The sequence below is a fragment of the Rhinopithecus roxellana genome, chromosome 11 (assembly GCF_007565055.1).
Source record: "Rhinopithecus roxellana isolate Shanxi Qingling chromosome 11, ASM756505v1, whole genome shotgun sequence".
Lineage (NCBI taxonomy): Eukaryota > Metazoa > Chordata > Mammalia > Primates > Cercopithecidae > Rhinopithecus > Rhinopithecus roxellana.
This window is the reverse complement of record NC_044559.1, coordinates 97,492,354-97,516,176: the sequence shown is the minus strand read 5'-3', so window position 1 is coordinate 97,516,176 and position 23,823 is coordinate 97,492,354. Positions and strand designations below refer to the sequence as shown.

General features: G+C 43.3%; 1 protein-coding gene across 4 annotated transcripts in view; it reads right to left on the bottom strand.

Moving 5' to 3' along the window:
* LOC104668646 (supervillin) overlaps positions 1–23,823 on the bottom strand; it is a 286,257-nt gene that overhangs the window by 187,197 nt on the left and 75,237 nt on the right. For all 4 annotated transcript variants that reach the window (XM_030941487.1, XM_030941488.1, XM_030941491.1 and 1 more), the window contains exon 2: positions 15,648–15,748. The gene's annotated coding sequence lies outside the window, so the exon portion shown is untranslated. The remainder of the gene's footprint in view (positions 1–15,647; positions 15,749–23,823) is intronic.

The window sequence follows — 23,823 nt, the reverse complement described above, 5'->3', positions numbered from 1 at the left end:
TCTGATTCCCAGTCTCTAGACTATTAGCAGAGACTCCATGATATCTTCATATTCCCAGGACCTAGCAACATCTGCCACTGAGTAAATTTAATAAATGTTTGTGATGTGGACTGAAAATATCAAAATAGTCTGCAGTTAGATCTATTCTCTCTCTATCTCTCTCTTTTTTTTTTTTTTTTTTTTTTTTTTGAGACAGAGTCTCACTCTGTCATCCAGGCTGGAGTGCAATGGCATGATCTCAGCTCACTGCAGCCTCCGCCTACCGGATTCAAGCCATTCTCCTGCCTCAGCCTCCCAAGTAGCTGGGACCTCAGGCACATGCCACCATGCCTGAATAATGTTTTCATATTTTTAGTAGAGACTGGGTTTCACCATGTCGGCCAGGCTGGTTTTGAACTCCTGACCTCAAATGATCCGCCCACCTCAGCCTCTCCAAGTGCTGGGATTATAGGCGTGAGCCGCTGCGCCCGGCTGATCTCTTCTCATTTTAACGCAGCTACAACATTCTCCCTTTTATCAGCGTGGATTAATCAATATGTAATATCCCTCCAGAGCTGGAGAAAAAGTCACAAGTTGGATCCTCAGCTCACAGGCAGAAAAGAAAACATGCATCACCAGCTCAAGTGTTTCTATGTAGTGGCCTCACTGTCCATTTCACTCCTATTTCTGGACTCAAGATGATGTCAGAGCATTGGCCAGGACTGTCAGTGCAGGAAAGTAAGACAACAACACTCTCTGTCTCCTTGCTTCTGCCTTCTGAAAAGTTCTGCTTTCCACAGGGCAATTAACTTGATCAATCACTGAAGATATTTTCTGAGCAGCTCATTTCCAGGAGATGAAAAGGCTAGGCAACCAGGACCTGTATTTTGCCCTATTTTCTGCCATGATGAAACCAGACTTGGAATAATTTCCTTTTCCCAAAAAGCTTAGGATTTTGACCTCAATGAGAGAAGACAGAGACATGCTGTAGTCTACTGATATGTACGCCGATACACCTGTATGAATCTGAGCTTGTGGCCTTCTGTACCACGGGCAAGTCATTTTGTTTGTGCATAAATTTCTTTTTAAAGACAAAAAAGGGGATATTATTTTCAGTTAATATTTTTCAACCAACAACCTCCCACCTCTGCCAGAAATCTGAATTAATCAATAATTCAATCAATTGAGTCTGTCTTTCTGTCTGGTCTGGTCTCACTTTTTCTGAAAGCTTTTGGAGAACTTTACTGGCTTTAGCTGAAAGTCTTTGAGCTCCAAGGTCATCTGTAAGTCACTGGCTTGAACCACCGATGAGCGAGCCAACTCTTTCTCCCAGGCTGTGGCTTCAGAGCAATGGGTGTGTAGCACAGCTCAACACAAAGAAAACTGCTGGCCTCGTGGTCAAAATGAGATGTGAGCTTGCCAGGGGTAAGCCTGGACCATGGTTTATGAGTCCTGGCTCCAGAGACCCAGCCTCTCACATGGCTGGAGCAACATTGCATTCCTGGACACCAGGCTCAGAGTCTCAGTAATCAGAGATGTACAGAGTGTGACATGCTCCGTTTGGGCCGCTAGATATCTAAAAATATGGGATTTCTGTCTGCTGTCAAGCAGCAGCTTGCTGCACCAACAGAACCACGGAGGCTGCTGCTCAAATGGGGACATGAGCTGACAGCAATGTGGCCAGTGGAGTGACGACCCAGGAGGCTCTTCCCTTCCCTGCTGTTGTTGACATCACAAAGCTCAGCGCCACATGTGGTTTCCTTGGCTGATTCCAAATACCAAGAGGGAATGGATCATTCTTATTCCTGAAAGAAAAACTCCAGGAGCCTGTGCTCCTCAGGGAGCGTCATCTATACTTTAGAGACACACGGGAGCGAGGAGCCTCCTCTGAGCATGTTCTCCTAGCCCCAATGACTGAGAAACCCCACATCCCCTGGGCCAAGCACTCTCCAGTCCAGCGAGGGTTCCATTCTCATCTTCCTCCAGAAACAGAGCTCTACGTAATGGCTGTGCACTTGGCCAACCCACAGAAGCCTGATAAGCCTATAATAGAGTGGAACCACAGTCCCGATAATTCTCTAAAATGGAACCACTTGAACCTGGGAGGCAGAGCTTGCAGTGAGCTGAGATTGCACCACTGCACTCCAGCCTGGGTGACAGAGCAAGATTCCACCTCAAACAAACAAACAAATCCCAGAACCACTGTGTGTTGTATCTTACAATGTATCTGTGGCTCCAACCATGGATCCTGGGCCACGTCTCCCTGACAGCATGAGTGGGAACTTCCTACCTTAAGGTTTAGCCAGTGACTTCTGTATTGAGGGCAGGGGCTACAAGACTGAGGAGGAGGGTCCCATGTGAAAACTGGGGTGTGGGAAGATGGGGTCTGACACGAGTCAGCTGTGGGGACAGAATGGTTGGGGGTAGAAGGCTGAGATCAGGATGATTGATTTTTGGGGTAGGTGGAGGACACTAAAAAAACCTTGAAAAATTCAAGCAAAGAAAATAACAGAATGATGTAGAAATCAACTGAATAAATTTAGCTTTATATTTAATACAACATTCACTTCATTTTCTTAGATTTCTCATTGCACTGCCCTCAGGTAAGGGCTTGGTTTTAGTCTGGGGACTGAAAATCGCTGGTCTGGATTAAGATTCCTATAGTGCCATCAAATTCTAAAAACTTGAAATTCTACAATTCTGAGGCATAGCCCCATCTCACGTTCTCCAAAGAAAAGCCTCAACAATGAGAGGGGGAAAAAAAGGAAGGGTCCAGATGCTATGGGTCACGCCTGTAAGCCCAGCACTTTGGGAGGCAGAGGCGAGAGGATCACTTGAGGTCAGGAGTTCAAGATGCCAACATGGTGAAACAGTGTCTCTACTAAAAATACAAAAATTAGCCAGGTGTGGTGGCGGGTTCCTGTAGTCCAAACTACTCGGGAGGCTGAGGCAGGAGGATCGCTTGAACCAGGAGGTGGAGGCTGCAGTGAGCCGACATTGTGCCACTGAACTCCAGCCTGGCCGACAGAGTGAGACTCCATCTCAAAAATAAATAAATAAATAAATAAATAAATAAGAAGGAGTAAAGCGCTCCAAGAGAGATAAAATATGTTAAAGCAAGGTATTCTGAAATACAAATTATTAGACAGTAGGAGAGCAAGCAAACATAAAATCCTTTGATCATGCCTCAACTTCCCTCCAATAGAGACTCAGGCCAAAGCAGATAGCCCTTTGAAGACCCTGAAGTTATTATATATTGGACTACTAAAGTGGATTATTCATTAGCAAGTACAAGTAATTCCCTCCCAAGGATCTATTGAAAGATGGCTGGTAATCTCATTAGTGGGATAGAGGGTGCAAACTGCATCAAAGGGAAGAGAGGAAATAATAAGCAAATACGTTTTCAAACAACTATAGTTATTTAGGAGTTCTTCCAGGTACTCCTAACTCCTTGCTACGGCTCCCTTCAGCTTACGCTTGTACCCCTAGTGACATGGGCCCCCTAAAATGTGACTTGTGTGAGGACAGAGATTTTTGTCTGGTTTGTGAACTGCTGTTCATCTTCAGTGCCTAGGATATAGTAAGTGCTCAATAAATATTTGTTGAACAAATAAAGGAAATAATACTTATGCTACCGGGAAAATGACAAGGCAATGAGTTATTTTCCAAAGGCGACTTTATCCCTCATAGACTCCCCCACCGCCCTGAAATCTGTGATCATAATTCCTGCTGGCTTTGTGCAGGCTGTTCCACATGCCTGAATTAGTTTACCTCCTTCTCAAATACCTCTTTGGGAAAGATTTTCCTCATTAAGCAGTGTCTGATTTCAATATAGGACTCCCTTGCAAAATCTTCCGTGCATTCTGATCTCCTGGACTTGGCATCACTTCCACAAATCTGCTGCCCAGGGACCATGTGTTCACAGAGACACGGCTTGCTGGCCTGTATGGTAAGCTAATTGATGTGGTAAGCCCTGAAGGCAGGATTATTTTTCAGCCAGGCCCTGCCTAATGTTTTCTGATGATGGCCAAGTGGGCAAGTTCAGTCCTTTCTCCCCAGAAACATGATCCTGCTTTCTATACCAACAAGTATTAATTCAAATCCCTCGTGGGCAGTCCAGGATATGAAAATTACAGTAATCTAATCTTGTAGAGGAAGAAGTATGAATCATCATGACACGGCCTGACAAAGAGCAAAGTGATTAATGCCAGGCTGCAGTAGGGTCCCCAGTGACAGCTCCCCGTGGGCCACAAACCTAACACGGGAACCCACGAGGCAAACATCAGAGAAGCAACATCCTGGTCTCCATCCAGGGAGAGGAGAAGCAGGGAATAGCAATGCCGTGTTCTTAGGATCATGCCTGCAAACTGGCCATACTGAGCAAATTCAGTGACTAAGGGAGAAGAGCAAGATCGGGTCTCAAAAGTTCATCCATTCCAACTTCTGACTGGTGGAAACTGCTTAAACTCTGAAGCTTACTTTTAGGTAGGAACTGTAAGGTTTGCAGAATCACGGCATCTGAGAGAATGACCTAGAAACCCCAATCCTCTGCAGGGGAAAACAAGAGGATATGCTTAGGACAAGAAAGATGATAGATAACCATGCCAAAAAGAATGTGCTCTTAACCACATCCCAGAAACATACAGTTCTGAAGAAGTCTTGGCCTTTTTCTGAAACCTTCAAGAAGTACACCAAAGCTCCCCATCTCCCATCTCCAGGAAACCACAGCCCAAGTGCACTGGGAAAGTTGGTCAGGGTGCCTGCAAGCCTAAACCATCACTTGGCTATTTTTTTTTCTTTTCTTTCTTTCTTTCTTTTTTTTTTTTCTTTTCTTGCTTTCTTTTTTTTCTTTTTTGCACAGCTGTATTCAATTTTCTGTCCTTGGGGTTTTAAAAGGAACATTTATTCTAGGGCCAGGATTCTCAAGTTTTATGGTTATACAACTCCCTCCCAGGGCCAAAGAATGTTTTAAAAGTCTTAAAGCTAGCAAAGAAAATTAGTAAACGTATCCGAATGAAAGTGAAATAAAAAATTAAGACTTGCTCCAGTTTATATTCAACCGCTTACTTGATTGTATTGTACCTTCTGTTTGCCCTTCACTACTTTTATTACCCATTCTTCATGCAAATATAGGTAGGGGTGTGTGTGTGTGTGTGTGTGTGTGTGTGTGTGTGTGTGTGTGTGTGTGTGTAGAGACAGCGAGAGAGCAGGTGAAGAACAGAGAAGTACAAAGGTGTATTTCGAGTCTTCCACAGCTTCTATTTCCTGTTCTATGGTAAATTTTATTTTAAATAAGGTCTACAGCTTAAACCGAGTTTAACAAAAGGTCACGAAGAAAGAGATTCCTTCAGCGTTTTTATAACATTGCTTGCTTTCTCAATTTAGAGAGCTAGATACTTCGTGATTTTTTGGTAGTAGGAAAGGAGTTTTAAAAACTCGTATATTTTTTACTTAAAAGGTCAAATTAGGGGCATTTTTAACTGAAACGCTTTAAGCTTTTGTCAATATCGAAAAATCATTACCCCCCCCCCCCAAAAAAAAAAAGAAAGAGAGAGAAAACGGTAAGATGACGCTCCCACCAGCCCATGAAACGTTAACTGGTTTTCTCAATGCAGCCACATGGAGTTAAGAAAACCCACAAGTCCCTTACCTGTCTTTTTCTGTTCTTCTCCCTTCATGTCACTCGGATCCCCACATCTCACAGGAATCTACCCAAAGTTTTGTCTGCACAGGTTCACAAACATCACTTGTACGTTTGCCCCTGAATTCTCCCGAAGGGTGGCTTCCTGCTCTTGCACACTCATCGGATCTGACAAAGCCAAGCTCAGGCTTTCAGGGCTGAGGTTTGCGACACAGCACACACCACCACATTAGAGACCTGGCTGCATCCCAAGAGAAACCAGACATTTTTGAGAAACAAAAGTTATTTGCACAGATCCACCCTGAGCAGAAAAGACGGAATCAGTACTCGTCCATAAAATGATGGGAAATGTTGTCAGTGGCACCTGCTTTGTACCGTCCAATTCTCTGCAAACAATTAGAAGACAGTGGAAACTGACCTTGCCCGACCCTAGTCATGATGAGCAGCCGATGCAGACTTCTCTGGAGAGGCAGTTAGTTCTGAGCAAAGCCAACCAAACCCTTCCTCTTGGCGATCACTTTCTCTTGCTCTTTTAAAATCAAGAAATCAAAGTGCCCTTTAGCACGGCCCTGTGGCCAAGAAGGCCCTGCAGCCAAGATAACAGGTTGAAGTTCAAACAATTCTTCCCAGATAACTACTCTAATTCTCCCATGATTGGAAGTTGCTAGAAGTTAGTCAAAGTTATAAATCTAGGGCACAGAACAGCTGGAGAAAAAGAAAAAAAAGATTCTAAAAGCAGGGTTTGTTTCTTGGGCTGGACATACAGGCTCATGCCTGTATTCCTAGAACTTTAGGAGGCCAAGCGGGGAGGATTGCTTCAGCCTAGGAGTTGAGACCAGCCTGGGCAACAAACTAAGACACCCATCTCTACCAAAAAAAAAAATTTTAAATTAGCCAGGCATTGCAGCTCACACCCATAGTCTCAGCCACATAGGTGGCTTAGGTAGGAGGATCCCTTGAACCCAAGAGGTCAAGGCTGCAGTGAGCTGTGATCGCACCACTGAACTCCGGACTAGGTGACAGAGCAAGGCCCTGTCTCAATCAATCAATCAATAAATAAATAAAAGCAGGGTTTCTTTTAAGCCAGAAATTTTTTCACCTAGGACACACTACTAGTATCATCTTCTCAGAATAATACATTTAAAAACCCTGTGAATCTGCACTCTAGAACAAATGAAGATGCTTCTTTCAATGTTTTATGAAAGTAATACTGAACAATTCTTTCTTCTGAACCCCCACGGTATGCATCTTACATATACAATAAAACACAACCAAACAATTACAACCACATAGTTTTGTTTTTTTAAACCACACACATAAGAAAATTGCTACAAAAAGACTTTACCTAAGGTTACAGAAATAAGGGCATTCTCTAATTTCATGCCAAGCCAGTTAGAAAACACTAAAGGCCATTTGTATTCCAAATAAGAAAAAAATTTTACTAGGAACACTCAAATATAACTTCAAACAATTGACTTACCAAAATATGCAAGTGCAGGGGCGTACACACACACACATCTGGTAAAAGAAAAACAAACACAGCTTGGATTCATCCAAGATGAGCAGTCCCTAGTCATGTGCTCAAAATATGATTGCTATGGTTTGAATGTGTCCCCCAGAGTTCAAGTGTTGGGAACTTAATCCCAAATGCTACAGTGTTGAGAGGTAGGACCCTTAGTCATGAGTGCTCTGTCCTTGTGAACGGATTAATATCATTATCACAGAAGTGGGTTCTTTATCATGAGGGTGGATTTGCTATAAAAGTGAGTACAGCTCTCTGTTGCTTGCTCTCACCATGTGATGCCTTCTGCCGGGGTGATGCAGCACGAAGGCCCTCACCAGATGTGGCGCCTGGATCATGGACTTCTCAGCCACCAGAACCATGAGCCAAATAAACTTTTATTGTTTATAAACCACCCAGTCTGTGGTATTCTGTTATGGCAGCACGAAGTGGACTTAGACAATGATGTTTGCTCAAAACATTTCAAATGGACTTTCTAGCCTAAGTAACAGTCCATTTCCAACTAATATTTTCTCAAGAGAAGAGAAAGAATGGATTGTTACTTGAAGGAACATCTGTCTTAAAAAGTTGTTTTCACATAATCTAAATTAGTAAAAAAGCGTGGGGAAAGAATGTACTGATGCAAATGGTAAGAGCCGTGGGCAATACACTTTTGAGGTTTCTGAAAAGCATCTGTGTGTGTGCATTTTGAGAAAGTTATCACTTTGCCTTCCAGCTCACTGCAGGAACTGCTATAGTCTCAGGGTCCAAATCCCAACCAACTGATGCACTAATAAATGCAAGGCAATTATATATGTACAGTTAGGACTGTGTTTCATAAAGGCTTTCACTACAGATAAAAGCCTGGAATGAAGTTAGTGCACAGGCTCACACCTGCAATGCCAACACAGTGGGAGGCCCAAGCTGGGAGGATCATTGAGCTCAGGAGTTGGAGAACAACTGGGCAACATAGCAAGACTTTGTCTCTACAAAAATAAAAATAGTAAGTTGGCCATGGTGGCACATGCCTGTAATCCCAGCTACATGGGAGGCTGAGGCATGAGGATCACTTGAGGCCAGGAGTTTGGGCTACTTCACTCCAGTCTAGGCAGCAACAGAAGGAGACCCTGTCCCCAAAACAAGAGCATGGAATGTCTTTTCTCTTTATTCTGATTTCAAACAGGTATTTCTTTTTATCAATTTGACCTAGACTTTGAAAAAGCATGTTAGTAACCCCTTCTTTACATTTTCTCCCAATCAAAACAACTAAACAAACTCAAAACCATCGGAGAACAAGGCAAAGAACGGCACTCTTCTCTGAAACCCAGCCTCACACCACCCTCGTGCCCCAACCCGGCCTACAAGTTAGCAGCTCCCTACATAGATGCACCATTCATACCCAGAAGGGCTGGCTCCCAGGAAGACACAACCTTCAAACTCAAACAGCACCTTGTGGGCATTTCAGCAGAGCAGGTAAGGATCCAAGAGCAATTTTTCACCAGAATCTGGTGACAGCAACACTTCTGAAAACAGGTGCCAAACTGTCTCCACTGTAGCATTTCATATTCCCTCTTCAACCCACTCGGATCTGGAGTTTCCAATCCGAACTTCTCTTGTCATAGTCACGGGCAGCATCCATCCTGGCAATTCCAATAGATCCTTCTGTCCTCCTATGACTACCTCTCGTTAGGACTTGACTCTGGGCCTGAGTTCAGTGACCTTGCACCCACTCTCCTACTTCTCCTTCCTCTCTGGCTGGCATTCCTTCTCAGTTTGCTTTGTAGCTCCCCTCTCCTATTCTACCTCATCCTGTGCCTCATGCACTCTCTCTCTCTCTCTCTCTCTCTCTCTCTCTCTCTCTGTTCTCATCCTTTCCTACAGATTCACTTATCATCTAAATATTATCTCCAGGCTAGACTACCCCTCGGAGTTCTAGACACACATTCAACTGTCTGCCTAAGATTTATCTGGATAGTTAATAGACACCTCAAACTTAATATGTCCACAATAGAACTCTTAATTCTAGAACCTGGCCCTCTCCATAAAACAAAAACAAAACAAAGCAAAAAGAAACCCTCCTAATCTCAGTCTTTCTTCTCCTTCTCAGAAGTTGCCCAAGACCAAAATTCAGAGGTCATTCTTAATTCCTCCCTTGTCCTCACTCCCTAAGTCTCATCTATTACCAAGTGCTGACAGTTAACCCTTCAATATATGTAAGACACACACACACACACACACATGCCAGATTTACTGGTATAAAATACACATACCATACAATTCACTAATGTAAAATGTATCGTTCAATGGTTTTTGATATATACACGGAATTGTGCAGCCATTAGCAAGTCAATTCTAGTCACTTTCATCATTCCCAGAAGAAACCACACACCCACAACAGTCACTCGTAATTTGTCACCATACACCCCCAGTAGCAGATGACCGTTAATCTACTTTGTGTCCATGGATTTGCCTATTCTAGAAATTTCACACAAAAGGAATTATATAGTATGTGTTCTTTGGTGTCTGGCTTCTTTCACTTAGCATGTTTTCAGGGTTCATCCATGTTTTAGCATTTGTCAGCATTACACTCCTTTTTAAAGCTGAATAGTATTTTACTGTATGGACATACCACATTTTATTTGTCTCTTCTTCAGCCGACAAACATTTGTGTGGTTTCTATTCTTTAGGTATTATGAATAATGCTGCTAGAAATATTATTATTTTGTATAGGTATGTTTTCTATTTCTCTTGGGGATATGCCTAGGAGTGGATATATTGGGTTATAAAAGGTAAATCTGTGTTTAATTGTTTGAGGAACTGCTGGACTGTTTCCCAAAACAGTTGCTTTGGAAACAAAGGCATTCCAATTTCTTCACATCCTCACAAATGATTGTCACTATCTGTCTTTGTGGGTATGAAGTGTTTTTTATTGTGGTTATAATTTCCATTTCCCTGATGACTAATGATAGCAAAAATCTTCTCATATGCTTAATAGTTATTAGCATATCTTCTTTGGAGGACTATCCATTCCAATCCTTTGCCCATTTTTAATCAAACTGTCTTTTTATTATTGAGTCTTAAGAGTTCTTTATGTATTCTAGATACAGTCCTTTATGACATATATAATTTGTAACTATTTTCTCCCATTCAGTGAATCGTCTTTTTCCTTTTCTTTTCTTTTTTTTTTTTTTTCTGAGTCAGGGTCTCGCTGTTGACCAAGCTGGTCTCAAACTCCCGGACTCAAACAATCCTCCTGCTTTGGCCTCCCAAAGTGCCAGGATTACAGGCATGAGTCCCTGTGCCCAGTCTGATATGGTTTGGATTTGTGTTCTTGCCTAAATCTCATGTTGAATTATAACCCCCAATGTTGGAGGAGACAACTGGTGGGAAGTGATTGGATCATGGGGGCAAACTTCCCCCTTGCTGTTCTTGTGATGGTGAGTCCTCACGAGATCTGGCTGTTTAAAAGTGTGTAGTACCTCCCCCTTCTCTCTTCCTCCTGCTTCAGCCATGCAGGCTGTGTCTGCTTCCCATTCACCTTCTGCCACGATTGTAAGTTTCCTGAGGCCTCTGCAACCATGCTTCCTGTATGGCCTGAAGATCCATCAGCCAATTAAACCTATTTTCTTTATTAATGACCCGGTCTCAGGTAGCTCTTTATAGCAATGCGAGAATGGAGTAATGCATAGCCCTTTTCACTTTCTTGATATTGTCCTTTGCTGCACAAGGGTTTCTAATTTTGATACATTTATCTATTTTTATTTTGTCACTTGTCCTTTTGGTATCATATCTAAAAAAAATCCAATCCAAGATCATTACATTTATATCTATGCTTTTTCTGAGAGTTTTAAAGTTGTAGCTCTTACATTTAAGCCTCTTATTAATTTTGAGTTAATTTTTGTTTATGATGTGAGGTAGGAGTCCAACTTTTCTTTGGCAGATGGATATACAGTTTCCCCAGTACAATTTGTTGAAGAGATTATTTTTCCCCATTGAATTGTTTTGACATTGTTTTGTATTGTTTCCATTGATTTACTGAAAATCAAATGACCATAAATAATGTATGAGTTTATTTCTAGACTCAATTCTATTCTACAGAATAGAATAGAATACCAGTACCACACTATCTTAATTACTGTAGTTTTGTAATACATTTCAAAATCAGGAAGCTGTGTCTCCTATTTTGTTCTTCTGTTTCAGGATTGTCATAGTTTTTCTGGGTCCCTTGAATTTCCATATTAGTTTTAGTATCAACTTGTCAATTAAAAAAAAATTCATCTGAGATTTTTGACAGAGATTGCATGAAATCTGTAGATCAATTTGAAGAGTATTGCCATTTTAACAACATTGTTTTCCGATCCGTGCACATGCAATGATTTTCCAGTTATTTAGGTCTTCTTTAATTTCTTTCAATGATGTTTTGTAGTTTTAAGGTATATGTTTTACACTTCTTTTGTTAAACTTATTCCCAAGTTTTTTATTCTTTTTCATGCTATTGTAAAATGAATTATTGTTTCTATTTTATTTCATATTATTCATTACAAGTATATATATAACAAAATTGATTTTTTTTTTTTTTTTTTTTTTTTTTGAGACGGAGTCTTGCTCTGCCGCCCAGGCTGGAGTGCTGTGGCAGGCTCTCAGCTCACTGCAAGCTCCGCCTCCCGGGTTCACGCCATTCTCCTGTCTCAGCCTCCCGAGTAGCTGGGACTACAGGCGCCCGCCTCGTCGCCCGGCTAGTTTTTTTGTATTTTTTAGTAGAGACGGGGTTTCAGCGTATTAGCCAGGATGGTCTCGATCTCCTGACCTCGTGATCCGCCAGTCTCGGCCTCCCAAAGTGCTGGGATTACAGGCTTGAGCCACCGCGCCCGGCCCAAAATTGATTTTTGTATATTAATCTTATGTCCTGCAATCTTGCTGAACTTACTTATTAGTTTTAATAGTATGGTGAACTCCTAAAATTTTTCTATAAACAAGATCATGCCATCTGTAAGTAAAGATAGTTTTACCTTGTATTTTCCAATCTGGAAGCCTCTTATTTCATTTTTTTGTATAACAGATGTGGCTAGAACCTCCAGCACGATACCGTATAAGTCAGGGTTCTCCAGAGAGACAGAATGAATAGGATGGATAGATAGATAGATAGATAGATAGATAGATAGATAGATAGATAGACAGATAGATAGAGGTAGACAGGAAATGTATTAGAGGAATTGGCTCACAGGATAATGGGGGCTGAGAAGTCCCACAACCAGGTGTCCTCAAGTTGGACAACCAGGAAGACTGGTAGCCTGTCTCCATCTAAGTCCAAAGGCCTCAGAATCAGGGTAGCCAATGGTATCACTCTCAAACTAAGGCCCAAGATCTGAGAATCCTGGGGCCACTGGTGCACATGCCAGAGTCCGAAGGCCAGAGGACCTGGAGCTCTGATGTCCAAGGGCAGGAGAAGAAGTGTTCCAGCTTCAGCAAAGACCTTTCCCCTGTCTTTTGTTCTATCCGGGCCACCAGTCAATTGGACAGTGCTCACCCACATGGAGGGTGGATCTTTTTCACTTAGACTATCACTCATACACCAATCTTATCCAGAAACATGCTCACGGACACACCCAGAAATAATGTTGTATCAGCTATCTAGGTATTTTTTAATCCAGCCAGGTTGACACATGTATTAGAGTTCTCCAGAGGGGCAGAACCAACAGGATACATACACATGTGAAAGGGAATTTATTAGTGAGAACTGCCTCACACAGTTACAAGGTGAAATCCCATGATAGGCTGTCTGCAAGCTGGGGAAGAGAGAAGCTGGTAGTGGCTCAACCCAAGTCCTAAAGCCTCAAAACCGGGGAAGCCAACAGTGCAGTCTTCAGTCTGTGGCCAAAGGCCCCAGACCCCCAGCAAGCCACTGGTGCAAATCCCAGAGTCCAAAGGCCAAAGAACCTGGAATCTGATGTCTAAGGGCAGGAGGAGCGGAAGGAGGCATCCAGCACAGGAAGAAGAAAGAGAGCCAGAAGATCCAGCAAGCTGCTTATCCCACCTTCTTCCACTGCTTTGTTCTAGCCATGCTGGCAGCCAATTGGATGGTGCCCACCCACAGCAAGGGTGGGTCTTCCTCTCCCAGTCCACCAACTCAAATGTCAATCTCCTCTGGCAAGCCCCTCAGAGATACACCCAGAAATAATACTTTACCAGGCATCTAAGCATCCCTCAGTCCAATCAAGTTGACACCTAATATTAACCATCACAACACCTAAAATTTATTGTTCACAAATACTGAACAGAAATGGTGAGAATGGATATCCTTGTCTTGTCTCTGAGCTTAGGAGAAAACCTTTCAGCCCTTCACCATTCAGTGTCATGTTAGCTGTGGGTTCTTCATAGATGTCTTTTTCAGGCTGAAGAAGTTCCCTTCTATTCCTAGTCAAATGAGTGTGTGGGGGGGGGTGTTTTTTTTTTTTTTTTTTGGAGTCTTGCTCTGTCACTGGAGTGTGGTGGAGCGATCTTGGCTCACTACAACCTCAGACTTCTGTTCAGGTGATTCTTCTGCCTCAGCCTCCGGAGTAGCTGGGACTATAGGTATATGGCACCACGCCCAGCTAATTTTTGTACTTTTAGTAGAGACGAGGTTTCACTGTGTTGGCCAGGATGGTCTCGATCTCCTGACCTCATGATCTGCCTGCATCGGCCTCCCAAAGTGCTGGGATTACAGGCGTGAGTCACTGTGCCCGGCTGAGCGTGTATGTGTGTTTTTTTAAACATGAAGAGGTATTGGATTTTGTTAAAGGCTTTCTCTGCACAAGACATCCCCTTTGCCTTTGCTTTTCAATCTGGAAGCTTTCTTTATGCCACCTGCATAACTTGCTATTTCTCATTCTTATGGGTCTCTGCTTCCGGGCATTGCTGGATCATCCTATTCAAACGTCCTCACCCATCACCCTATCTTCTCCATTCGTGCAGCCACAGAACCTTCAAAGTATTCAGTCATTATGAAATCGACCCAACAGTCCCATATAGCTTTTTTTTTATTTAAAAAAAGTAAACATAGAAATTGAACTTTCTGGTCTGAACACTTGAAACTTATATTCGTTTTATCTGAGATCCTTCCTCAGGAAACGACCTTCAGGCCTCTCAAAAAAAAAGTATCAAAGAAATGAAACTCACCAGATCACATCCAGACAATAAAACGCAGACCCCTGATTCAACAAGATTGCTTCCATGCCCCTTCTGGGTTCCTGTTTTCCCACACATGACTACATTTCTTCCCTGCTATATAAACCCCTAGTTTTCGTCAGTCAGGGAGATAGATTTGAGACTGAGCTCCCATCTCCTCGGATGCAGCACCCAATTAAAGCCTTCTTCCTTGGCAATACTTGTTGTCTCAGTCATTGGCTTTCTGTGCCGTGAGCAGCAGGACCCAGACCGAACCCCTGGTGTTTTGGTAACAATTACTATTAATATATGTACATATTCTGATGACACTTGTATTAATATAAACTTGGTATTTGCCAGCACATATTCTTAATTTTAGTCCTCGCAATAAAAGTATCTACAAGGTGAATACTATTATGATCATCTTACACATAAAGAAATTGAAAGAGAGGTTACATGTCTTTCCCAAGGTCATGCAGTTTATAAGTGTCAAACCCAGGATGAAAACCCAAGCCACTGAGCTGCAGATACCAGGCTCTAAAACATTTGCTATTGTGTCTCTCAATAATTACCTTTCCTTACGTGTTAATGTATTAATTATCTATACATGAGCACTGTCAATCTCAGTTTTTGCTGCATCCCCAGCATCGAACACCATCCGTGGCTGGTGTGCAATCAATATTTAATGAACAAATGGAACACTGGTCTTAAGATGCCTCACAAGAAAATAGTTCCATGGAACTCTGGTTAGTACTGCCCACTACACACACCTATCAAGATGCATAAAGCTCATTAGTTCATTTAACTTTAATCCAATGCTTTCCAAACACAATTAGGCATAGACCCACCCTCTGACCCAGGTCCCCACTGTATTAGTGTAGGGAGCTGTGCTCCAGGGAACACACATTGAGAACTCCTGCTCCAGAGAGGCAGGTCAAATAGCACCGTTTCCAGAAGGGTGCTCCTGCTCCCACTCCTTTGGCTGGCTCTGCTCCTAAAGGTCCTATCTAATTCACACTCCCCAGAAGCTCCCTAATAGCCACAGCTCAGCTCAGAAAGAAAACCACAGCTTTAAGTTTTCCTGTTCTTTCCTGGAGCTCCTAAAGGGCACACTGGGACACATGACCTCCGAGGAAAAATGAAGACATTTCCAACCATCACAATGGCTCAGCTCCCCTGTATGTCTGTGGCCCCACACCGCATCACAGAGGCCACCTTAATCTTCTCCGAGCTCTGGTTTGTTGAACATGATTCAAACAAAATCACCCTTGTGCTTTAACCTCCAAAATCACCAATGTGCTTTAACCTCTTCTAACAGTGCAAGCAAAGCCAATAATGCGTTAACCACAAAAGTGTCATTTTTCTTTCCTCAGTACTTACCTTAACGCTGATATTTAAATCATGGCTTCAGATGTGAAATGACTTCGAAATCATCCTATGTCAGCTTTTCAAGTCCTCAAGGCCACCCACTCCAACTGTCTCTGAAAAAGGACAAAGTCTCTCCTGAAAAATCTAAGAAAGAAAATAGCAAACAAGACAAGACAACCACACGTACGAATGAAACTGGATACTCTGCTGTGATTAATTTGCTGCCTCCAAAGAGCTTTTTCCCTCTCAAATACTCATCAACATCAGCAACTACAAATTACAGGCAGTGGTTAAAGTATCTTTTTAAACCTCTTATAAAAAGTACTCAATAAAAGAATGCATTTTTTCCCATTCATCGTAAACTCAGTGAATAAAGTTATTTCTATCCAATGGTTCTCCAAAGCACTTATTTTTCTGGGAGGACTAAAATTTTATTATTTGGTCTATAAGCAAGAGTCATTTTTGGTAAATATGAGTACTTCCTAAATTCAAAGTTAAAATCAGATCCAAATATAGAGATGGCCAGGCATGGTGGCTCCCACCTGTAATCTTGGCACTTTGGGAGGTTGAGGTGGGAGGACTGCTTGAGGCCAGGAGTTCAAGACCAGCCTGGGCAACAAAGTGAAACCCTGTCTCTACAAAAAATTGAACAAATTAGCTGAGTGTGGAGGTGTGCTCCTGTGGTCCCAGCTAAATGGGAGGCCAAGGCAGGAGGATTGCTTGAGCCCAGGAGGTTAAGGCTGCAGTGAGCCATGTTTGCATCACTGCACTTCAGCCTGGGCAACAGAGCAAGATCCTGCCTTTAAAAAAATTAAAAACAAAAGAACAAATATGGAGGCTTGGGAACAGCAGCCTTGTCACAAAGGGACATCTGAGAAAATAAGAAATGGGTTGAAATTCATCACGGAGTTGGATGGGACTAACAAAGACTCAAATCCACAGAAAAAGACATGCTGGGTAGAGAGTCAGGAGACTGGAATAACTCATCAAAAGCATCCAGGGTGAGTGATTTGGCTACGACTTGGTCTACGCCAAGCATTCCAGGCAGAGGCAATCTCTGCATTTATTTTCTTCAAAGAGTGAGGGGAAACCCCACCTAAGCTAGAATGTACCAGAGTAGAATTAAGGCAAGCACGCATTTCCCCTTGTGGTTTGCCTGACAAGGTGCAATTTGTATGAAAGATGACTCACAAGGTTACAGAGTCATTCCTTAGACTCGAGGGCTGACACTCTGTGTGGCTCTTGATGACTCAGCCTGGGAGAGGTCCCCAACACAGAAGGCTCCAGCCCTGCAATCCCAGACTACAGAGGAAAGCCCCTCGTTTATCAGCTGGTTAGTGGTTAACAAGCGTGGCTTTGGGAAGTCTTTTGTCTTAGGCTATGGAGGTCCATCTTCTCATCTCCTCTCTGTTGTCTACTCAGCACTTCCTTGTATTCTTACCGCTGGAAAAAGTCAGGAAAGAATTCACTAAAGCACAGAGGACTCTGAACTGGGCAACAGCTGGCACCGCACCAGGCATTGCAAGAAACCACAGCTGAATCCCTTGGCGCTCATTTTTATAAATATTCCGCAGGCAGGATGTCAGAAGCCTGGTTTGTCCAGCATAGAGAGAATGGGGTTCATCTCCAGAAGCCCAGGCCCAGAGGCAACTTCTAGGAAAAAAATCATCTTGTGATGGGTGCGGGGTCAAAGAGGAGTCAGCCCATGTGAAGTTCCCACAAGGTTAAAAAATAAAATAAAATTATTGTCACCACTGCCTGGTGGAATTCAGACAGTCATGAACTCATTCCTGTAAGCCACAAAGATGGTTGCGGTAAACACAGACAAATTATTGGGTTTAAGCAGACTGATTTTGTGCCAACAACAAAAATATCATTTTCCCTTTCCTCCACAAATCTCTTTATTAATAAAAAGATTTGGTGCCTTGAGAACTGGGCTAGACCAATGTAAGCCTCTCTTTCTCCCCTGGGAAAAAATCCTCCTTAGGGCTCCAAGCTGGTTTCAAAACTCCTTGGCCTGCTTAGGAAAAGGAGAATCTCTTATTGAACCAGCCACAAAAGAAAGAAAAAGAAAAGTACTCAAAAAGAAAATGGGCTGGGCGCAGTGGCTCATGCCTGTAATCCCAGCACTTTGGGAGGCTGAGGCAGGAGGATGGTTTGAGGCCAGGAGACAATACAGTGGGCAATACAGTGAGACCTTGTCTCTAAAAAAAAATAAAAAATTAGCTGGGCCCGCCTGTGGTCCCAGGTACTCAACAGGCTGAAGGAGAAAGATTGTTTGGGCCCAGGAGTTGCAGGTTACAGTGAGCTACGATTGTACCACTGTTCTCCAGCTGGGGCAACAAAGCAATACCTTGCTTCACTCAAAAAAAAAAAAAAATTAAAAAGGCAGGGTGGGGTGGCTCATACCTATCATTCCAGCACTTTAGGGGGCCAAAGTGAGAGGATCAATTGAGCCCAGGAGTTTGAGACAAGCCTGGGCAACATAGCAAGACCCTGTGTCTACAAAAAATACAAAAAATTAGCCGGGCATGGTGTCGCACACCTCCCAGCTACTAGGGGAGCTGAGGTGGGAGGATCGCTTAAGCCTGGGAGGTTGAGGCTGCAGTGAGCCATGGTCTTACCACTGCACTCCAGCCTAGACCACAGAGCAAAACTCTGGTGGGGGGAACAGGCCAAGAGAATCACAGGGAGCCAAGAAAAAAGGGCAGAACAGAAACATTCTCATCCCTCCCTCTTCTTAAAGAGAGGTGCTACTCTCTGCCCAGGCGCTCACGTCTTCTCCTGGCTTATTCCCCTCCTGACCTCTAGAGCATGGGCTCTCAAACTCATTAGTGTGCACAGCAATCGCCTTGGGGCTCTACAACTGTAAGTCCAGATAGAAGAAAATCTGCAGTGAAATCGTGAGCTCAGGGACAAAGAAGGAGTTTAAAAAGCCTGTGCCTGGGTCGGGCGTGGTGGCTCAGCCTGTAATCCCAGCACTCTGGGAGGCTGAGGCGAGTCAGGATCACGAGGTCAGGAGATCGAGACCATCCTGGCCAATATAGTGAAACCCTGTTTCTACTAAAAATACAAAAATTAGCCAGGTGTGGTGGCACATGCCTGTTAATCCCAGCTACCTGGGAGGCTGAGGCAGGAGAATTGCTTGACCCAGAGAGTCGGAGGTTGCAGTGAGCTGAGATCGAGCCACTGCACTCTAGCCTGGTGACAGAGCAAGACTCCGTCTCACAAAAAAAAAAAAAAGAAAGAAAGAAAGCCTCTGCCTGAAACTCTTGAGTTTTAGAAATCTGGTTTGCTTAAAGACAAAGAAAAAACCTCAGTCACTAGACAGTAAAACTTCAGAATATATTGACAGGAAAACCCCACCATCAACTAGCTTTCATGCTGTCAGGATCATTTAGGAAAAAGAAAAGAGCAAGAATACAACCAGGAAAAGGTCCAAATTTAGCGACAGGTTGAAGTTCAAGAAACGAGTCAAACCGGAATAAAAGCAGAAAAGAATTCCAGAGGGAAACAGGACACCGGAGAAAGGAGAACGAGCATGATTCACGCAGCAGGAGGAGATGCTAGGTAAGCTAGAGCCAGACCAGGAGGGCTTGTCTCTTCCCTCCAGGGCTCTCTTGACCTTTCCAAGGCATTTCTTTCCTGACAAAACAAACTGTTACCGACTTTCACGAGGTTATCAACCCCCTGTGCAAAAATTTGGACTGGACTCTGGAACTAAATCTAGACCAATTGCATCTGGAAGAGAGATATGCCGGACAAAGGCATACTTTTAGGTTAATGTTTCAAGCCAGAGGTTTGACAGATGGTGCCCATGGAGGTGCCCACAGTGAATGGATGTTTCTGGTGAGTTTTTATTTTCATCTTCCAACTTCCAGAATTGAAAATCAAATAAACTTTCTTTCTTTCTTTTTTTTTTTTTTTTTTTTGAGATGGAGTCTCATTATGTTGCTCAGGCTGGTCTTAAACTCCTGGCTTCAAGTGATCCTCCTGCCTTTGGCCTCCCAAAGGGCTGAAGTTACAGGAGTGAGCCACCATGCCCAGCCCCAGTGAGTTTTATTCACATAGTGAGTTTTACTCACATACTACCAAACTACTAGAGTAGCAAGTACCTCTAGGTCTGGAGCATTGAGCAGCAACTTATCCCTCTCCACCAAGCAGCCAACAACCTCCACTGCAGACCTCAGGGATGAGGCTGCCATGAGACCCAACTTTTATTCTGGCTTCTTTCTCCAACCTTTTTCCCTAGACGCCTTTAGCAAGGAAAGCTGGTTCTTCCAGACATATTCACAGAGCCTTGGCCACTTCCTCCCTGTTCTCATACAAATCTTTCAGGATTCAGCCCGGATGCCCCCAGTTTCCAGGAGAGCTTCTCTGACTGCCTTCATCCATCCTCAGAGACCTCCCTGTCTCCTGAATTCATGCCAAACACCTGATCCTGATTATAAATAACAATATGGCTAATTCTCAACCATCAAGGGTTGGATTAGCCACAGGAATAATAATACGTATAATAATCATCATTGTTATTTGAACATTTGTAAAAAAGCAAATAAATAAAATGCCAAATCAACAAACCGTCTCCCCATTAGAGAAGGTCCCCACTGATTGGAACTGCACAGTGACCTGCAGACATCACTGTGTCTGGAATAGTTCCAGGCATCCATCACCCCTCAGATAGCTGCCTACTACATTAGTGCCCAAGGCTTGCCATTCTGACAGCAATAATTCTAGAAGCAAACATATGGATGGGAAAGCCACTAGTAAGTGACTGGACTATCACATGTGTGAGCCAAGTTAGAAGCAATGAACAACAATAAAAGTGGGAAGCTGGCATTAAGAGACAGGGCAGCAGGAATAGTGAGAGGGAGGACTCCCTTCAAAGACCACTGGGGCACGCCTTTTAAAAGTGCAAAGGATGATTCTCAATGACACATTAAGGCTAGCTGAACTTCATTTTAATGTGGTGCTCGTGTGTGTATGGGCACACACACACACAGAACACTTGGACAAAAGACAAATAATAGGCCAGGTGCAGTGGCTCATGCCTGTCACCTCAGCACTCTGGGAGCCCAAGGCAGGAGGATCACTTGAGGCCAGGAGTTTGAGACCAGCCTGGGCAGCAAAGCAAGACCCCATCTCTACAAAAAATAAAAAAATTAACTGGGTGCGGTGGCATGCATCTGTAGCCCTACTTGAGAGGCTGAGGCTGGAGGATTGCTTGAGGCCAGGGATTTGAGGCTGCAGTGAGCTATGATCGCACCACTGCACTCCAGCCTGGGCAACAGAATAACACTCTGTCTCTTAAATAATAATAATAATAATAATAATAAAATAATAGACCATTTTAAGAGCACTAACCATTGGTCCATTTTATTTGTCAAGAAAACTATAGAGGATATTGTGATCCTAGACTTGTAATGTTTTTACACAGTAAGACAATATCTATAGAATGGTGACTGTTGTTCCAAGTACTGGATTTTTCACTAAGTAAACATTGGTAGTTTCCACTATGAAGAACGTATTAGATTTGATGGTGACAACTTTTCTGCACTTTACCTCTCAATCTACAGATACTTATATTTCATTTTTATTTTCTTTTTCTTCTTCTTTTTTTTTTTTTTTTTTTTTTTTTTTGAGACGGAGTCTCGCTCTGTTGCCCAGGCTGGAGTGCAGTGGCTGGATCTTGGCTCACTGCAAGCTCTGCCTCCTGGGTTTATGCCATTCTCCTGCCTCAGCCTCCCCAGTAGCTGGGACTACAGGCGCCCGCCACCTTGCCCGGCTAGTTTTTTTGTATTTTTTAGTAGAGACAGGGTTTCACCATGTTAGCCAGGATGGTCTCGATCTCCTGACCTCGTGATCCGCCCGTCTCGGCCTCCCAAAGTGCTGGGATTACAGGCTTGAGCCACCGCGCCCGGCCTCATTTTTATTTTCTTTTGAGGCACAGTCTCCCTCTGTTGCCCAGGCTGGAGTGCAGTGGTGCAATCTCGGCTCACTGCAACCTCCACCTCCCGGGTTCTGGGAATTACAGGTGTGCACCACCACGCCCAGCTAATTTTTGTATTTTAGTAGAGACAGGGTTTCACCATGTTGGCCAGGATGGTCTTAAACTCCTGACCTCAAGTGATCTGCCCTCCTTGGCCTTCCAAAGTGCTGGGATTACAGGTGTGAGCCACTATGCCCTGGTTGAGAGAGATGCCTATATTTCATATGGATTTTTCCCTCTAAGATCAGACTCGGTTTTCATCAGCAGGACTCTTCTCCTGCACTGGATGTTTTCAGTGTTTCACAGGCACGAGTCCCATGCTCAACAAAGAGATGCGGAAAGACTGACAAGGAGGCAGTGGGCAGAGCAGCCATTGGTTCTCCCAGTGAGTGCGGCTGGCGGTCAGCACATCGGCAACTGCAAGAAGATGCTCACAGTCAAAATAGCAACTGACGCCAAGGGCACATCAAGGAGAGGGAGCTAAAATAAGCACCGCAATCCTCCCTGGTGAGATCCAGAAACTCCACCACCCCCCTGTCCTTGGGGATATCTTCCTACGGGACACGTTCCCCATTTGATGGGCTTTATGCTGTCACTGGGTGACCTTCCCATGTATCCCATGACACCACAGTTCCGAAAAGGAAACATCAGGTCTTCATACATTTTTTAGTACACTCCTGCAAAACCCTGGGAGATGTTATGCTTCAAGGATATGGGTATTAACCAAAATCACAAGTGGAAAAATTAAGGTAACAGGCAGAATTCTCAACTTCAAGAATCTCTCATATACTTTTTCAAAATGTATATTCATAATTTTTTTCAAATGTATGTTTTTTTGATGGCTCCTACCACATGCTTAATAGCAACCACAAAATGAATAAATAAGTAGCAAGCATTGAAGAAAAATTCGGGTTGGTGTATGACAGATACATGTATGTGTGAATATGATTTTATATTGTCTATAGCAGGAGACCTTCTCTGGCTACCTGGATTCGTCCTCAGAAACCTCTCCCTCTCTCCTTAATTCATGCCAAATGCCTGATCTTGATCATAAATAACAATTACAGCTAATTCTCAGCCATCCAGGGTTGGATTAGCCACAGGAATAATAATAATAATTGTTGTTGTTATTTGAACATTTGTAAAAAGTAAACAAATAAAATGCCAAATCAACAAAACCATCTACCCATTAGAGAACAGTCAATTTTGTATTTGGTAATTATATATAGATACGCATACACACGCACACATACATATATGGATGCATACATTTGTATATATGATGATAAAGCATATAATGAGCTAAGCTATAAAACAGAAAAACAGAGTGCAACATTTCAACATTTCAGTGTGCGTCAAAGAACACCATGATTTCCTCCAATTGTCCTCAAACCTGAAGAGGTTTGCAAATCATATAATCACATAAGTATATTTTTACAGAAAGGTCCAGGAGACACGATTCATGCAGCCACCTCAATAAAAAGAGAACTAAGAAAGAAGCAAGGGCTCATGCCTATAATCCCAGCACTTTAGAAGACTGAGGTGGGAGAAGCGCTTGAGGCCAGGGTTCAAGACCAGCTGGGGCAACACAGTGAGACCCTATCTCTACAAAGTTTTTTTAAGTAAGCCTGTAGTGCCAGCTACTCAGGAGACTGAGATGGGAGGATCTCTTGAGCCCAGGAGTTTGAGGCTGCAGTGAGCTGTGATTGCCACCACTGCACTCCAGCCTGGGTGACAGAGCAAGATCTTGTCTCAAAAAAAAAAAAAAAACAAAAAAAAAACGGAGGCAAACCATGGTTTCCCCAGTAGCTCGCAGTAGAGTCAAAGCAATCGTGGTATCTCAAGGTATGTTGATCCCTCTCTGGACTCCTGAATCCCATACAGTTGCAATCCAGGCAATTCAGCACCTGGCGAAGGCAAGTATTTTCTATTGCTCTCTACTGACTTCATAGGTGCACATTTTCATGAAAATAAATTATTATACTAGGCCTTGCTCTTTTTTGTCTAGGTGGACAACAAATACCAAACTTAAAAACCTACTGCTGGCCAGGCACGGTGGCTCACGCCTGTAATCCCAGCACTTTGGGAAGCCGAGGCGGGTGGATCACGAGGTCAGGAGATCAAGACCATACTGGCTAACAAGGTGAAACCCCGTCTCTACTAAAAATACAAAAATTAGCCGGGCGTGGTGGGGGGCGC